The sequence below is a fragment of the Aedes albopictus genome, chromosome 2 (genome assembly GCF_035046485.1).
Source record: "Aedes albopictus strain Foshan chromosome 2, AalbF5, whole genome shotgun sequence".
NCBI classification, from domain to species: domain Eukaryota; kingdom Metazoa; phylum Arthropoda; class Insecta; order Diptera; family Culicidae; genus Aedes; species Aedes albopictus.
Window position 1 is genome coordinate 43,678,780 of NC_085137.1, and position 16,374 is coordinate 43,695,153.

The window sequence follows — 16,374 nt, forward strand, 5'->3', positions numbered from 1 at the left end:
TTCCGCAAATTTTATTAGATCAGACAAGTAACTAGACAACATTTATAATGACTATAATTTTACAGCATGTACCAACAAATTAATGACAGGACAGTTACAGTTAGACGAAACACAAGACCAAAAATGACCAAATTAGTGTAAGTTACCGTGACAAAATATGTAACAGACCAATTAGTACATGTATTGAATTCTAGTTCCCCCTGAAGAAGACACTAACCCCGTGTCGAAACGTTGGGCAAGTAATAAACATCGTTTGCTAATTTCGAGACTGCGTAGCCGTTTTTAATGATAGTTGAAACGATACAGTCGAACCTCCACTAGAGGAAAATATTTGTTTTTATTTTTGACAATCTGGGGGATAGGAGGGATAAGCATTTAATCAGCCGTATATTGGGCCAAAACCTGCATTTAATTAGCACTAATGACGCATATACGGCAGATTAGCATTTAGACACCTGCTGTAAAGGCGCATATAATGCCGAATTAATGCTATTTTAACTGCTTATTGGTTACTTGGGTAGATGACTTTTTAAATTACACTGCCCTTCTGTGCCAAAATGTGTTGTAAGCTACTATGGCGCATACGTCGTTTAAGAATACGAAAATATTTCTGAGCTACGGACAATCTTTTTTACTGCAAACTTCAATTCGCTACTACTATAAATTAGAGGGCGTGTAGTACAAACAGCCAAATACTTACAAAACCATCGATTGTTCCATATGTACTCTACTAGAGAAGCTACATCCGTTCCGGAGGAAGTCAACGTAATGGTGTAGTGAGATTTGGTGAGCTGTCATCTGATGGCTCCGTACTCCGGAAATATGTTGATCGGGTTAGGACGTGGGATGGTAATAATTTATTAACCCCTTCTTGTTTCTTCTGTTTTTCGCGTTTATCAGAAAAGCCCTTCTCCGGTAGATGTGGGGAATGGCAGCTCGTTGAGGAAGGAGAAGAACCGTGTGGGATTACGTTTGGATGGTAAGCATAAATCTTGATTTAGAGAAGGATTTGCTTTCAGATGTATACGCACTCGTTGCCTGGAAGAAACGATGTTTTACGATGGATACTGCCGAATACTTCAGAAAGTGGGATAAGGTTAAATGTAATTGACCGAAATATGCGATATGCTACTTTTTTATCGCTGCAACTTTACTGTAGGGCTTAATGATATATACAGTTATACAAAAATCTTTATATTATGATTCTATTCTTTTGATATAAATTTACGTCCAGCAGATGGTCATCAAATAAACCTGGGTCAATTATAGTTGAAAGCTTTGTAAATTTATTAAATTAACATATCAACGGTGAAAGTTGTGAATGAAACTTTAATTGCTTTCTTCCATTACTAAATACCTCTACAAAAGAAACACCAAGCTTTTATTGCAGAAACTTCTACAAGTCACAGAACAATCTGTAACAGCACAGGAAGAGCAGTAAAACTGTACAACTCTGCTGTCTGCATTAAACATAATTCCAGCATAAAATAAACAAGTGCATAGCAAAAACACCACCGACGAGCTAAGGATCAAGAATTTCTTGCCTCCGTTTTAATCTTATTAAAACTAGGTGCACTTCCTCCTCACCAGATCATCCTGCTGCGTCCGGCGTCGCTTTCGTCTCCATCTTCGTCGTCGTCCGGCCAGGAGGAAGTGCATCAGTTCCTGTTGTGCACGAGTGCGAATGCCGTTTCATGCACCTACCTACATAGGAATCTCTCGCGCCACACGGAAGTAGTGAACACTACTAACGAAAGCATAAAAATTTCCAACTAAATTAGTTTTTTTTTCTCGATGGCACGACGGTCGGTGATGGGTACGTACAATAAATAGAAACTCTCACCTCTTGACTTCGCCTTGGCCAGACGAAGAAAACTCGGAAAATGAGCTGCGCTCCGGTAGGAAGTAAAAGCAGACGTACACTTTTTGCCATTCTGTAATGAGATTTGATAGTTACTTCAAGTTTCAGTTTGCCAGGAACGAAGTAAAGTCAACTACAAAGCATTTTCTTTTCATTTTCAAATTAAATTAAACTTGCATTTTCAAACAAATTAAGCATTGAGGTATCAATTAAATTTATGTTACTATTTTTGCGTCATCCATTTTTAATGCACTTGTTTTATTCAATGTTTAAATCAAATTCATGTCTGCATATCTGTACCAAGGGTGACGAATTGCAAACACAGCAAGATCATGGCACGAGTAACAATATCGGTCGGAGCAGCAGGTCTTCTTCGTGCAGAAGGTGGTGCTCGCCCGTTGTTTACCGAGGAAATTTATACTCATTGCTGTTGCCTTTGCATCTCCATCAAGTTGTTAATTGTAATTTTAGCTCAGATAGGATAGGAACTTAAGTCGGACACAGCCATCAAAATCTATTAGCCGGGAGGAGATATCAACAGGGATTGAAATTAATAGACCGTCAGGTCAAGAAGAAGGTACCAAGAGATGCGCTCCATCTGAACTGATCTGACCTATACCTTTTGCACAACCATACCAAATATACCCATATTGTATATCTTTAGAACACAAAACTCAATAAAACGTCAACTCTTGAATTGTTGGCCACCTTTTTTGATTTCGGACGCTATATTGGGTTTTTTGGTCATCACTTTTGATCTCATTCTAAATTGTATAATTTTAGAGTCCAAACCTCCATTAAAACAGCCGCCATCTTAGATTTCAGACTGCTATCCTGGATTTTCAGATCTTTATTTTAGGACTACGATCATTTTCCCAATAACAAATATACCCACTTTGCGTAGTATTAGAGCTCAAAACTCCATAAAACAGTAACAACTTGAATTTTTGTCCGCCATCCTGGGTTTTGGACCGCCGCGTTTGATTTTCTGATCACTATTTTTACTCCACAAATCTTTCTCATAACAAGCATATCCATATTGCATAGTTCTAGAGGTAAAAGCTCAGTAAAATAGCCGTTATCTTAAATTTTCTGGTCATTAATGTAGGATTAAGAACATGTTCCCCTTATGTATTCAATAGACTCATTTTGCATAGTTTTTTAGAGCTCAAAACTCAATGGAACTGCCACTATGTTGAATTTTTATAGTATTACAGTACAGTAGTATTACAGTATTACATCAAATTCAAGATAAAACTGAATCAACAATATTTCTCCATAATACACGGTTCGTGGCTGCCGCTCTCCATCCTCGGTCGCGCCCGGTGCTCGCCAAGTCACGCTCCACCTGGTCCGCCCATCGTGCTCTCTGCGCTCCACGCCTTCTTGTGCCAACCGGATCAGTTGCAAACACCAGCTTTGCAGGGTTGTTGTCCGGCATTCTTGCAACATGCCCTGCCCACCGTATCCTTCCGGCTTTGGCCACCTTCTGGATGCTGGGTTCGCCGTAAAGTGCAGCGTCTCGTGGTTCATTCTTCTCCGCCACACACCGTTCTCCTGCACACCGCCGAAGATCGTCCTTAGCACGCGTCGCTTGAAAACTCCGAGCTTGCAGGTCCTCCTCGAGTATGGTCCATGTCTCGTGCCCGTAGAGCACCACCGGTCTTATTAGCGTTTTGTACATGGTGCATTTGGTGCGTGGGTGAATCTTTAGGCCCGACTTCCGCTGATGATGCGCCTTCGTATTTCATGACTCACGTTGTTGTCAGTCGTCAGTAAGGAACCGCGGTAGACGAATTCCTCCACCTCCTCGAAGGTATCCCCGTCTATCGTAACATTACTACCCAGACGGATCCGGTCGTGTTCGGTTCCGCCTAGCAGCATGTACACTACCCGCCAATAATATGGAATCGTTGCAATACTCAGTATTGCACCCAAAAAGTTTGGCATCACCTAAAATAAGGAGAAAAAATGGGCTGAACCTAGACCCAATTAGGTTGTGGGTACGAGTTGCATTTTCAAAGCGATTTATGGGGGTCAAAAGTGATTTGTGCCTCAAAGACTTGAAATAATCACATTTCAGGGTGATGCAATACTTTTTGAGGTGTTGCAATATTCAGTTTGAGTGTTGCAAAACGCGATTCCATATTTATGACGGGTAGTGTACTTTGTTTGTGAGGCATTCACCACCAGTCCGACCTTTGCTGCTTCGCGTTTCAGGCGGGTGCACAGCTCTGCCACTGTTCCAAATGTTCTGGCGATAATGTCCATGTCATCACTCTTTGGCGAGCGTTCGTGCGAGACAGTCGCAACTTTTCGTTCGTCCGGTTTGTCTCCCGATATTATCCAGTTCGGTGGCTATTTTCCAAAGTGCTAGTTTCCCGAGTGATCAAGTGTTGAAGTGATTTTCCCTAGTGGGACGAGTGCGGTTGGCTAGGCCACAATTTTTGCCGCAAAAGTTCGTTTAGTTTGAGTAAAGTTTACGTTTTAATTGTATCACGTGGCGCATTGACCGATTATCGAGCACAGCAGTGCAGCACCCCCCGCACACCGCGCCGCTCGCGCGGCCGTGATCGGCTTCTTCCAGTGAGTACACCCAAGCTCATCGTCGTCGACAGTAGCAGCACACCGAGAGAAGAGCAGAGAGCGTTCAACCGCCGCACACCAGCGCAGCGTCGGGCGCTCAGCAGCAGCTCGCTTCCTCCCTGTGCGGGCCATCCGATCGCTTGGACCTGTCGTCGTCGAGCCTGTGGCTAAACAAAGTGCACAAAGATAAGTACATAAAGTTACCTCTCGTTGTTCCCCCCTCTCCACTGACTCTTTGATTAGATTTAATTTGGTACATAAGCAGTTTTTCTCACTTTTCCTGTAGCGTTAATTTTGTCCCTTGTTTTTTGATTATTTCTCGTCTCAGTGATAGTGTTAGTTTAAGGTTTTTGAGTGTCCCGTGGTGGTAGTTAACTACCACAATGGGCGATGATGACGATGGCGGGGGTACGTCGTACCGCATCAACGAAGCTTTGTTATTGGCATCGGACTGCTCGAGCCAACAAGGCGATATAAATGCTAACCCCTTTGATTCCCTTCACCCTGGTGCTTCTCAAATGGACACCAACAGTAAATCTGTTTCGACGTCCCCCCGCCTCAAGGCCTACCCTCCCGACTATGGCGGGCCATATGTTGTTTTCTTCCGACCCAAAGGCAAACGTTTGAACACCGTTCAAATCAGCAAGGATCTGACTAAGCGGTATTCTTCCGTTGTCTCCATTGACATGGTCGGTACAGCTAAGCTTCGGGTGACAGTAGGCGACCGAAAACACGCTAACGAGATTGTGGCCTGCGAGTTGTTTACACTTGAGTACTTCGTTTACCTTCCGAGCGCGTCGATAGAGATTTCGGGGAAGGTCGTCGACGCATCTTTGACCTGCGAAACGATCATGCAAGGCTGTGGTCGTTTCCATAACCCTTCTCTACCTCCTGTCCAGATACTGGATTGCCGGCAACTGCATTCGGTATCCCAGGAGGGCGAGAAGAAGGTTTACACACCATCTGAAGAATTTTGCGTGACCTTCTCCGGATCTGCATTACCAGATCTGCTGGTGATTGGCAAACTTCGGCTACCTGTGAGGCTGTATGTACCGAAGGTAATGAATTGCATCAATTGCAAGCAGCTGGGCCACACCGCTCAGTACTGCAGCAATAAACCTCGCTGTGCAACATGCGGGGAGAGACATGTGGACGGTGCGTGTAAAACGCCGCCCAAGTGTGTTTATTGTGGCAGCGACCGTCCACATGATCTGATTGATTGCCCAAGGTACATACAGCAGAAAAAACATCAAAAACGATCGTTGCAGCAGCGATCACGGCGAAGCTACGCCGAAATGCTGAAAAAAGCTGCCCCGACCGTTGAATCTCGTAACATCTACTCGTCTTTATCTCTCGATGATCAGGGATCTGACTCTGAGGTCGGGGACGGGGTTCCCTTTGTTTTCAAGGGTGAAACGAGGAAACGGATGAGGCTCCAGAGACCCACCAAAAAACCACGGAATCTGCCTAGCAGCGACCCCCAACCCACCATGACAAATTTGAAGAGTGGTAAGAAAGTCACAAAACGTTCCCCTCCGGGATTCAAAATCCAGGACGAACGAGACTTTCCATCACTCCCGGGAACATCTAAAATCCCAGATGCCCCACGTTTTTCGAATTCTCAACCGGAAAGACAGCATTCGGAGCACCAGGAGCAACCTCAGGGTGCGCCATTGTTTACGCTCTCTGGCATCGTAGACATCATCCTCAGCTTCTTCAATGCTTCAGATTCCGTGAAGAACATTGTAAAAGGACTTCTTCCTTGTGTGACCCCTCTTTTGAAGCAGTTGGCTTCTAAAATGCCCCTCCTTGCGACAATCGTATCTTTCGATGGCTAATTTAACCACCGAGGTCGAAGATACGATTTCGGTTCTACACTGGAACTGTCGTAGTATTACACCGAAATTAGACGTTTTTAAATTTTTAGTTAACAATTTACAATGCGATGTTTTTGCACTATCCGAAACATGGCTGACACCTGATGTAACCTTACCTTTTCCCGATTATAATATCATTCGCCTTGATCGATCTGACTCGTACGGAGGGGTGCTTCTAGGGATCAAGAAGCAGCACTCATTTTACAGAGTCGATTTTCATCCGATGACAGGCATTGAAGCCGTCGCATGTGAGGTGACTATCCGAGGTAAAACCCTCAGTGTTGCCTCCATATATCTTCCACCGAGAACTGCAATATCTCGCAGGGATCTCGCCCACATCTGCTCGGTTATGCCCGAGCCTCGGCTGCTCATGGGAGATTTCAACTCCCATGGTACAGGCTGGGGGGAACTGTACGATGACAGCCGTTCAACGTTGATATATGACCTCTGCGACGACTTCAACATGACAATTTTGAATACCGGAGAAGTTACACGAGTGGCACCTCCAGCTCAAGATGGCAGCCCTAGAAACAGCCGATTAGACCTCTCAATCTGTTCGAGCTCACTATCGCTGGAGTGTACATGGAAGGTTATCCAGGATCCTCATGGTAGTGATCATCTGCCGATTGTTGTTTCTATTTCCAATGGGTCACATCAACCTCCATCTATCGACATCGCCTACGATCTCACCAAGCACATTGACTGGGAGAAGTACGCGGAAGCAATTATCGACGGTGAGCAATCGGTAGAAGTCCTTCCACCGCGGGAAGAGTATCAGTTTCTATCAGAACTGATCATCAGTAGCGCGCTTCAGGCACAACGTCGGCCAGTGCCAGGTCCTTCGGTTCGCAGGAAACCCCCAAATCCGTGGTGGGATAGCGAGTGTACAGAAATCTATCGCGAGAAATCCGCTGCGTTCAAAGCGTTTCGGAAACGCGGTTCGGTCGAAAACTTCAAGCGGTTCGCTTCCCTTGAAAGCAAGTTCAAGAACTTGATCAAGGCGAAGAAAAGCGGTTACTGGCGTCGGTTCGTCGAGGGTTTGTCGCGCGAGACTTCGATGAGAACTCTTTGGAACGTCGGTAGAAGAATGCGTAACGCGTCGTCGGTTAACGAGGATCGAGAAAGCTCTCCTCGGTGGATTCTCAAGTTCGCAAAAAAAGTTTGTCCAGATTCCGTACCCGTGGAGCGAATAATTCGTGACGTTTCCGAGGATAGAGACGATATGGATAGACCGTTTTCGATGATTGAATTCTCACTTGCTCTTCTTTCATGTAACAATTCCGCTCCAGGAATGGATCGAATTAAGTTCAACTTGCTTAAAAACCTCCCCGACGTGGCTAAGAGGCGCTTGTTGAACTTGTTCAATCAGTTCCTGGATAACAACATCATTCCGGATGATTGGAGGCAAGTGAGAGTGATAGCTATTCAAAAACCCGGTAAACCCGCGTCGGATCATAATTCGTACCGTCCAATCGCGATGTTGTCTTGTCTACGGAAGTTGTTGGAGAAGATGATTCTCTTTCGACTGGACAAATGGGTTGAATCGAATGGCATGTTGTCAGATACACAATTTGGTTTCCGCAGAGGCAAAGGAACGAACGACTGTCTTGCGATGCTTTCTTCAGAAATTCAACTTGCCTTTGCGCAAAAGCAGCAAATGGGCTCAGTGTTTTTGGATATCAAGGGGGCTTTTGATTCAGTTTGTGTCGATGTTCTTTCCGACAAACTGCACGAAAGAGGCTTTTCACCAATTATGAACAACTTTTTGTACAATTTGCTGTTTGAGAAGCAGATGAGCTTTGCTCATGGCGACTTGACAGTTTCACGAATTAGCTACATGGGTCTCCCCCAGGGTTCATGTTTAAGCCCCCTTCTTTACAATTTTTATGTCAGAGACATTGATGATTGTCTCATGGAAAATTGCACGTTAAGACAGCTTGCGGATGACTGTGTTGTTTCTGTGACGGGATCAATAGCAGTCGATCTGCAAGGACCACTACAGGATACTTTGGACAGTTTGTCTACTTGGGCTCTGAAGCTGGGTATCGAATTCTCTCCGGAGAAAACTGAGATGGTTGTCTTTTCTAAAAAACACAAACCGGCTAAGTTTCCGCTCGTTCTAATGGGTAAGACAATCACTCATAGCATGTCTTCACAATACCTCGGCATCTGGTTTGACTCCAAATGCTCCTGGGGGAAGCACATTGTGTATCTGATACAGAAATGCCAAAAACGAATCAACTTTATGCGAACTATTACCGGAACATGGTGGGGAGCACACCCGGAAGATCTGATCAGGCTGTACCAAACAACCATTCTGTCGGTTTTAGAATACGGTAGTTTTTGTTTTCAATCCGCGGCGAAAACACACTTGCTGAAGCTTCAACGGGTTCAGTACCGTTGCCTTCGGATCGCGTTAGGTTGCATGAACTCGACTCACACTATGAGTTTAGAGGTACTCGCTGGTGTACAGCCTCTGACAGACCGCTTTGCGGAGTTGTCATTCCGGTTCCTCATCCGATGCGAGGTTGTGAATCCGTTAGTCATAGAAAACTTCGAAAAGCTGCTCGAACAGAATCCCCAAACTCGTTTTATGAGTGTGTACTACTGGTACATGACGCTGGAGGTAAGCCCATCTCCGGTTAACACCAATCGTGACAACTTCTCAGACTTCGACAGCTCCTCTGTGGATTTTGATCTCTCTATGAAGGATGAGATCACCGGTATACCGGAATCTTATCGTTCCATAGGTATTCCACAAATTTTTGCAAGTAAGTTCGGGCATGTTAGCGGGGCCAGACAGTTCTTCACAGATGGTTCCAAAACCGATGATTCGACTGGATTCGGTGTCTACAACGAATTTCATAGCGCCACCTTCATGCTTCAAAAGCCATGTTCGGTATACATTGCTGAGCTAGCGGCTATATACTACACCTTAGAGTACATTCGCACTCTTCCACCTGAGCACTACTTCATTTTTACCGACAGTCTAAGCTCTCTGGAGGCTGTTCGGTCAATGAAACCGATGAAGCACTCAGCGTACTTCCTGAATGGAATACGCCAAGTCTTGAGTGCTTTGTCCAAACGCTCATACATCATCACCATAGCTTGGGTCCCTTCACATTGCTCAATCCCGGGCAATGAGAAAGCGGACTCTCTGGCTAAGGTGGGCGCTAGCGAAGGCGATATTTACGAGCGTCAAATCGCCTTCGACGAATTTTTTGCATTGGCCCGTCAGGAGACCTTGATCAGCTGGCAACACAAATGGAGAGATGGAGAGATGGGTAGATGGTTGCACTCCATCATTCCACAGGTGTCGAAGAAGCCATGGTTCAAAGGGTTGGATTTAGGCCGCGATTTCATTCGTGTGATGTGTCGGTTGATGTCCAACCACTATTTGTTGAACGCACATACCTTTCGTATTGGACTCTCAGAAAGCAATCTCTGTGTCTGTGGCGTGGCTTACCAGGATATCGAACATGTCGTGTGGGGATGCAATGAGTATCGTGAGGTCAGATCTGAGCTGCATGAAATTCTCCGGGTCCGAGGTAAACAACAGAAACCCGTTAGAGAAGTGTTGGCAGGACTTGATTTGGAATACATGAACCTGATTTACCAGTTTTTGAAACGTGTTGATGTCAGAGTTTGATGTAGTACGTTCCTTGTTTTCGTTGTCCGCCTTTTGGTTTTGTTGTTCGCCCTGTCTGTCGTCACCCCCCTGCCGTTTGTCCTCTTCTTGTCGTTTTCTACCGATAAAGTCCTTTTTTTTTGGTTCCGTTACAGATATGGACAATTTGTCCCATCAATGTTTTAGTATAAGTTAGCAAATAATTTAGTTTTAAACCCTTAAATCCCTCCTTCCCAATTTTATTTTATTTTTTTTTTCTCAATCCTTAACCTCGAAACAGCCGCGAGTACTTCGGCTTCCCAAACTAACATAGTTTTAAGGCAGTAATAAATTGTAAAATGTAAAACCATTGTAAAAACAAAAGATTTCGGCTCAGTTATGCCCATGTGGCGCCCGAGCCTCCCAAATAAACGAACAAGTAAAAAAAACAAATGTCCATGTCGTCCACAAAGCACTCAAATTGGTCGGATTTTGTGAAAATCGTTCCCCGGCTGTTGAGCCAGCATCATACCTTCCAGAGCGATGTTGAAAAGTAGATATGAGAGTCCATCACCTTGTCGCAGTCCCCGGCGAGATTCGAATGAACTGGATAGTTCACCCGGAATCCTTACGCAGTTTTGCACAGCGTCTATCGTTGCTTTAATCAGTCCAGTCTAGTCAGCTTCCCAAAAAATCCGTTTTGTCAATGATTTTTCATAGCCCTATGCGGTCGAACCTGTTGTATGTCGATGAGCAGGTGATGCGTTGGAACCTGGTATTCACGACACTTCTGGAGGATTTGCCGTACGGTGAAGATCTGGTCCGTTGTCGACCGGTTATCGATAAAGCCGGCTTGATATCCTCCCTCGAACTCATTCTTTCCAAGTGTCAGAAGACGAAAGACGATCCGGGAAGATTCAAAATAGTGATCGCTCAGAAGTTCTCACATTCCAAATGGTCGCCTTTCTAGTGAATGGGGCAGATTACCCCTTCCTTGCACTCCTCCGGTAGCTGTTCGGTTTCCCAGATCCTGACCATCAACCGGTGCAGACAGGTGGCTAACTTTTATGGGCTCATCTTGATGAGTTCCGCTGCGATACCATCCTTATCAGCTGCTTTGTGGGTTTTGAGCTAATGAATGGCATCCTTAACGACCCTCAGCGTGGGAGTTGGTTCATTTCCGTCCTCCGCTGCACTGGCGTCGTCGTTTCCTCCGTTGCCGTGAGCTCCCGTGCCCACGTTCTCCACGCCGTTCAGGTGCTGATCGAAGTGCTGCTTCCACCTTTCGATCACCTCACATCCGTCCGTCAAGAGGCCTCCGTCTTTATCCCTGCATATTTCAGCTCGCGGCACGAAGCCGTTGCGGGATGCGTTGAGCTTCTGATAGAACTTCCGTGTTTCTTGGGAACGGCACAGCAGTTCCATTTCTTCACACTCCGCATCTTCCAGGCGGCGCTTTTTCTCCCGAAAGAGGCGGGTCTGCTTTTTCCGTTTCTGTTTGTAACGTTCCACGTTCTGTCGAGTCCCTTGCTGCAGCATTACCGCCCTCGCTGCGTTCCTCTCCTCCAAAACCGTTCTGCACTCTTCGTCGAACCATTCATTCCGTCGAATCCGTTCCACGTACCCGATGAGGCTCTCGGCTGCGTCGTTGATGGCTGCTTTCACTGTACTCCAGCAGTCCTATAGAGGAGGCTCATTGAGCTCGCTCTCGTCTGGCAACGCGGCTTCGAGATTCTGCGCGTATGCTGAGGCGACATCCGGTTGCTTCAGTCGCTCTAGGTTGTACCGTGGCGGTCGCCGGTACCGTACATTGTTGATGACGGAGAGTTTTGGGCGCAGTTTGACCATCACCAGATAGTGGTCGGAGTCGATGTTGGCGACACGATAGGTCCTGACGTCGATAATGTCGGAGGCGGGCCGTCCGTCAATCAGAACGTGGTCGATTTGAGTTTCCATCTGTTGTGGTGATCTCTAGGTGTAGCGATAAGGGAGGCTGTGTTGGAAAAAGGTGCTACGTATGGTCATATTTTTGGATGCGGTGAAATCAATGAAACGTAGGCCGTTTTCCTTCGTCTGCTGGTGGGCGCTGAACTTACCAATCATCGGTCTGAATTCCTCCTCTTGGCCTACCTGAGCGTTCAAATCTCCTATGATGATCTTGACGTCGTGGCTTGGGCAGCGATCGTACTCGCGTTCAAACTTCGCGTAAAACGCGTCCTTGTCATCATCAGTACTTCCGGAGTGTGGGCTGTGTACGTTTATTATGCTGAAGTTTAAGAATCGGCCCTTGATCCTCAACCTGCATATTCTTTCGTCGATCAGCCACCAACTGATCACGCGCCTCTGCATATCACCCATCACGATGAAAGTTTTTCCCAGCTCGCGTGTGTTGCCGCAGCTTTGGTAGATGGTATGATTACCTCTAAACCTTCGCACCATGGATCCTGTCCAACACACCTCCTGCAGCGTTACGATGCCGAACCCATGGTCCTTCAGTAGATCGGCGAGTATGCGGGTGCTCCCAAAGAAGTTGAGAGATCGGCAGTTCCACGTACCGAGATTTCAATCGAAAGTCCTTTTTGTTCGCTGGGGTCATTGCCGTTGGTCTCGGTTCGTATTATTCTGATGCTGATTTTCCGTTACAATGAGTTTTTACGGCTGGCTCGTAGGGCCTGACACCAACACACCAACCCCTTACTATCCGGAGGACCATAGTGCACAGTTGAGCGTAGAGTCCTTCTCTGGCACTCGGACGTTGATCAGCCGCCCCTAACATGGGAATCAGACGCTGCTGTGAGCCGCTCCTTTTGGAGAACAGACGCTCAGGTTTACCGAAGCAAACCCCCCTTCCCTGTCAGCCTACGACCAAAGTTCCCACCGGGGTTTCTTACCCGATCTTCCCTAAGGTTGCTCGTAGTTTACAGCCGGTACCACACGGGGGTAGGGATAGGAATTGCTGAGCAGAGGCTAGTGGATCACAATGGGATCTGTATTGCGCAGCATATCCAGCCTTTATCCACGTTGTCACTGCCGTTCTACGCATAATTGTCTCATGTTATATGAGATTCCCATATAACATGGGACAATTGGGCGTAGAACGGTCGTTGATAAAGTCTCGCTATTTGAACTCACTTTTTTCCTCAAAAGCGCATATCTTACGAAAGTTGGCGAACTCTTTGGCAATTACATTGACTTCTTTAAAAAAAAAAAAAAACAATAAATTGAAAAAAGACAAAAAGGGTAGAAGGAACATTTCAAAAAAGGATTATTTCGCATTACCAGCGATTCTTAAAAAAAGTATATGTTTCCTTACTTCCAGAAGGCGTTCTCCCACGAGTATCTACAGAGATTCTTTCACAGAATCCTGAGTTTCTTCGGGGTTATTTTTAGGAAATCTTAAGAAATGTTTCTATGCAGTCACATGTAACTTCAACAAACCTTCTTGTAGTTTCCCCCAAAAAGTTGTTTCTGGGTTTCTCTAGATTATTTCGCACCATTTCGGTTGGTTATCTATTGGAAATCAATGAGAATTATTCAAAGAAAGAGTTTCTAACCCCTGGGATTTATTCAGAGGTTCTTTCTTGGATCAACCCTAATGTCCCTTTTTAAATTCCTTTTGGATTTTCTTCGGAGATTCTTTAAGGAAATCCACCAGGGATCGGAACTCATTAAAACAATAATTCTGGGATTTAACCAAGACTTGATGGTGAAATTCCTCCAAGAATTGCTTTTAAGATTCACCAAGATGCTCCTTCCGAATTTTTTAAAGCAGTTTTCCGATTTTTCAGAATTTCCTGCGGGAATTCTTCCCAGATTTCATCTGTACCCAAGTAACAATTGAAAATCATTAATAAGCATGTCAGTTCATTAAATGTGCTACAAAGGCGCCGACCGTTGTACAATAGTTTATGTTAAATAAAATGGCGAATAAATGTTTCATGCAGTGGAAACTGCACGTTTGTTAAAGCATATTTCTGCTCATTGAATAACCAATGGTATAAAAGTTTAAGGACAGTTGCTTAGGTATTCACATCATCTGTCTAACAGTGCTCTAATAATGATAGAATATAGACTGCTTCCGACGTATTAGATGTCGTTATTCCACATAAGATCTTCAATGGAACAAGTAGCTTATTTAAAATTTAACAACTTTTGCTTGATCATTTTATTCAACTACACTGATATAGTTCAACAACAAGATGTTACCATATTTCTTTAATACAAATGTTACACTTTTATTCAAGCAATGTTGATTAGCAGTGGTACTGTGTCACTTAATTATCGTTGTTCGCCCTGCTTCTTTTTGCAAACACGATCGTTGATTAGGAGCCTAAAAAGAGCAACCGCGGTTACAAGCATGAAGACCAAACAAACTTCTTGCTGCAGCTCACCTTTTACACTACACGCTCCAACAACAGCAAAATCGGGAACAAAAAACACCAGAAAAAGCAGCTGAAGTGGATCCTGGGCGGCTCCTCTGTTTGGTATTGACAATCTACTCTATCCACTTTGGTGCCACCGGTCAAACCGGGTTTATCTTCCTTATGTTCATATCTTATAGCTGCCTGGAGATATACACAAGTTTTACACATTCTCCTCCCGATAGCAGTGAAAATAAATAAAGTTCACTTGTTTGGACGTTCAAATAGAAAAAGTTCGAAGCGATACCAATCTTACAACACAACACCGTGAACTACTGACAGACTAGCGAAATAATTAGCATGCATGCCTTATGATTTAACGTTGCGGTTACAGTTATTCAAACATTGATCAACTTCATTGTTTATGAAGACAATTAGTTGAATGAAATATTTAAGCAATGTTTAAGCAGCATATGTTCGGTAATCTATTCGACTCAGGGATTGAATATTTTTATACTGCTTAAAATCTGCCAATTCATGTTATTCGGATTGAAGCAGAGCGGATACAAAAGAGTGTGAACCCAAAGATCCAGAGTTCGAGTCTTTCCATTGATGTGATTTTTCCCATAAAATGTAATAAAATAAATATGTTGGGGGTACATAATCAGAGAGAGATGTTCCAGACACAAATGCAGAAATGCAGAAACTTGAATCATTTTATCATTTTATTATTACAATGATATTGAAGAAACGTTTAAGAATCGTTTTTGTAGCAATTAAAACCATATCTATAAATAGAAATAAATTAGTTAATTACCATATCTATAATTAGAAATAAATAAAGTTGTATCACGGCTCCAGCATGTTTTGACTGTATTATGGTGGAATAAATATCGAAGAAAGCTTGTTATTATGCACTATGCTGCTAGTGCACAATAATGGTTTCTAGAACCATTCTTAAATGATTAAACAAATAGCGTCATACAACATTGTTTAATAAACGTTGAAGAAAAGTTAATGGTTTTTGTGATAAACATTCATTTCATCGTGCTTATAGAACGGTTGACGTTGAATAGATTTTCATTTTTGGGCGAACAAGAGTTGAAGAACAGTTTTATTTCAAAATTATTCAAATATATTTAATACGACTTCCAGTTTAATAACGTTGCTTTGAGAAACATTTCTTAAAGCAAAAATTGTTCTCCTGCAATTCTTCAAAAAAATTTTTTACTAGTATTTTTCCATGATATCCTTCTGGAACTCGACCAAAATTGATCCAGCAATTCTTTGTATGATTCCTGCAAGGGGCTGTCCATTAATTACGTAAGGGTTTATGGGGGAAGGGGGTATCTGAGAAATCTTACGCGCCATACAAAAATGTTCAGGATCTCATACAAAAAATCTTACAAGGGGGGGAGAGGGTGTCCAAAAATCGAGAAAAAGTTACGTAAGAAATGGACAGACCCCAAGAGTCCAGGAGGAATTCTCCAGATGCTTCTGAAAGACCTAGAGGAGTTATTTATTTTGTAAGCCCTCCTGATGTTCGTTACAGATATATTTCAGGAGTTGTTTCTGGGAATTTTTCAGAATTGATTGATTGATTGATTTGTCTTTATTTCAGAGACTTTCACTGCTCCCACTCGTAAAACAGTCCCATATGAATAGGAAACCCAGCAAAGATGGGACTGCTTTGCGAGTGGCGGCAGTTCAGCCCTTGGCTATCTTCTAGAAGTTCCTTCTAAAAATTCTTTAGGAATTGCTTGTGCGAATCTTTCAGAAGTTCTTCCTAGGAATTCCCAGAAATCATCCTTCCTTTGTGGAAAACTTTCTGGATTTATAGTATTCTTGTAGGAGTTTCTTCTTTGAATCCTTCAGGAGTTTCTGAAGAAACCTGCGTAAAGAATTCCTAGATTCCAGACCTGTTCTCTAAATGAACTCCTAACAAATTGAACTCCTAAATTCCTTAAAGAAATTTCTGAAGGATTTACTGGAGAAATTCTCAGAAGAAATCCATTAAGGAATCTGGACTGGAGGAATACAAGGTGAAATCCCTAGCAAGAGTTACTGAAGGATTTCAAGATG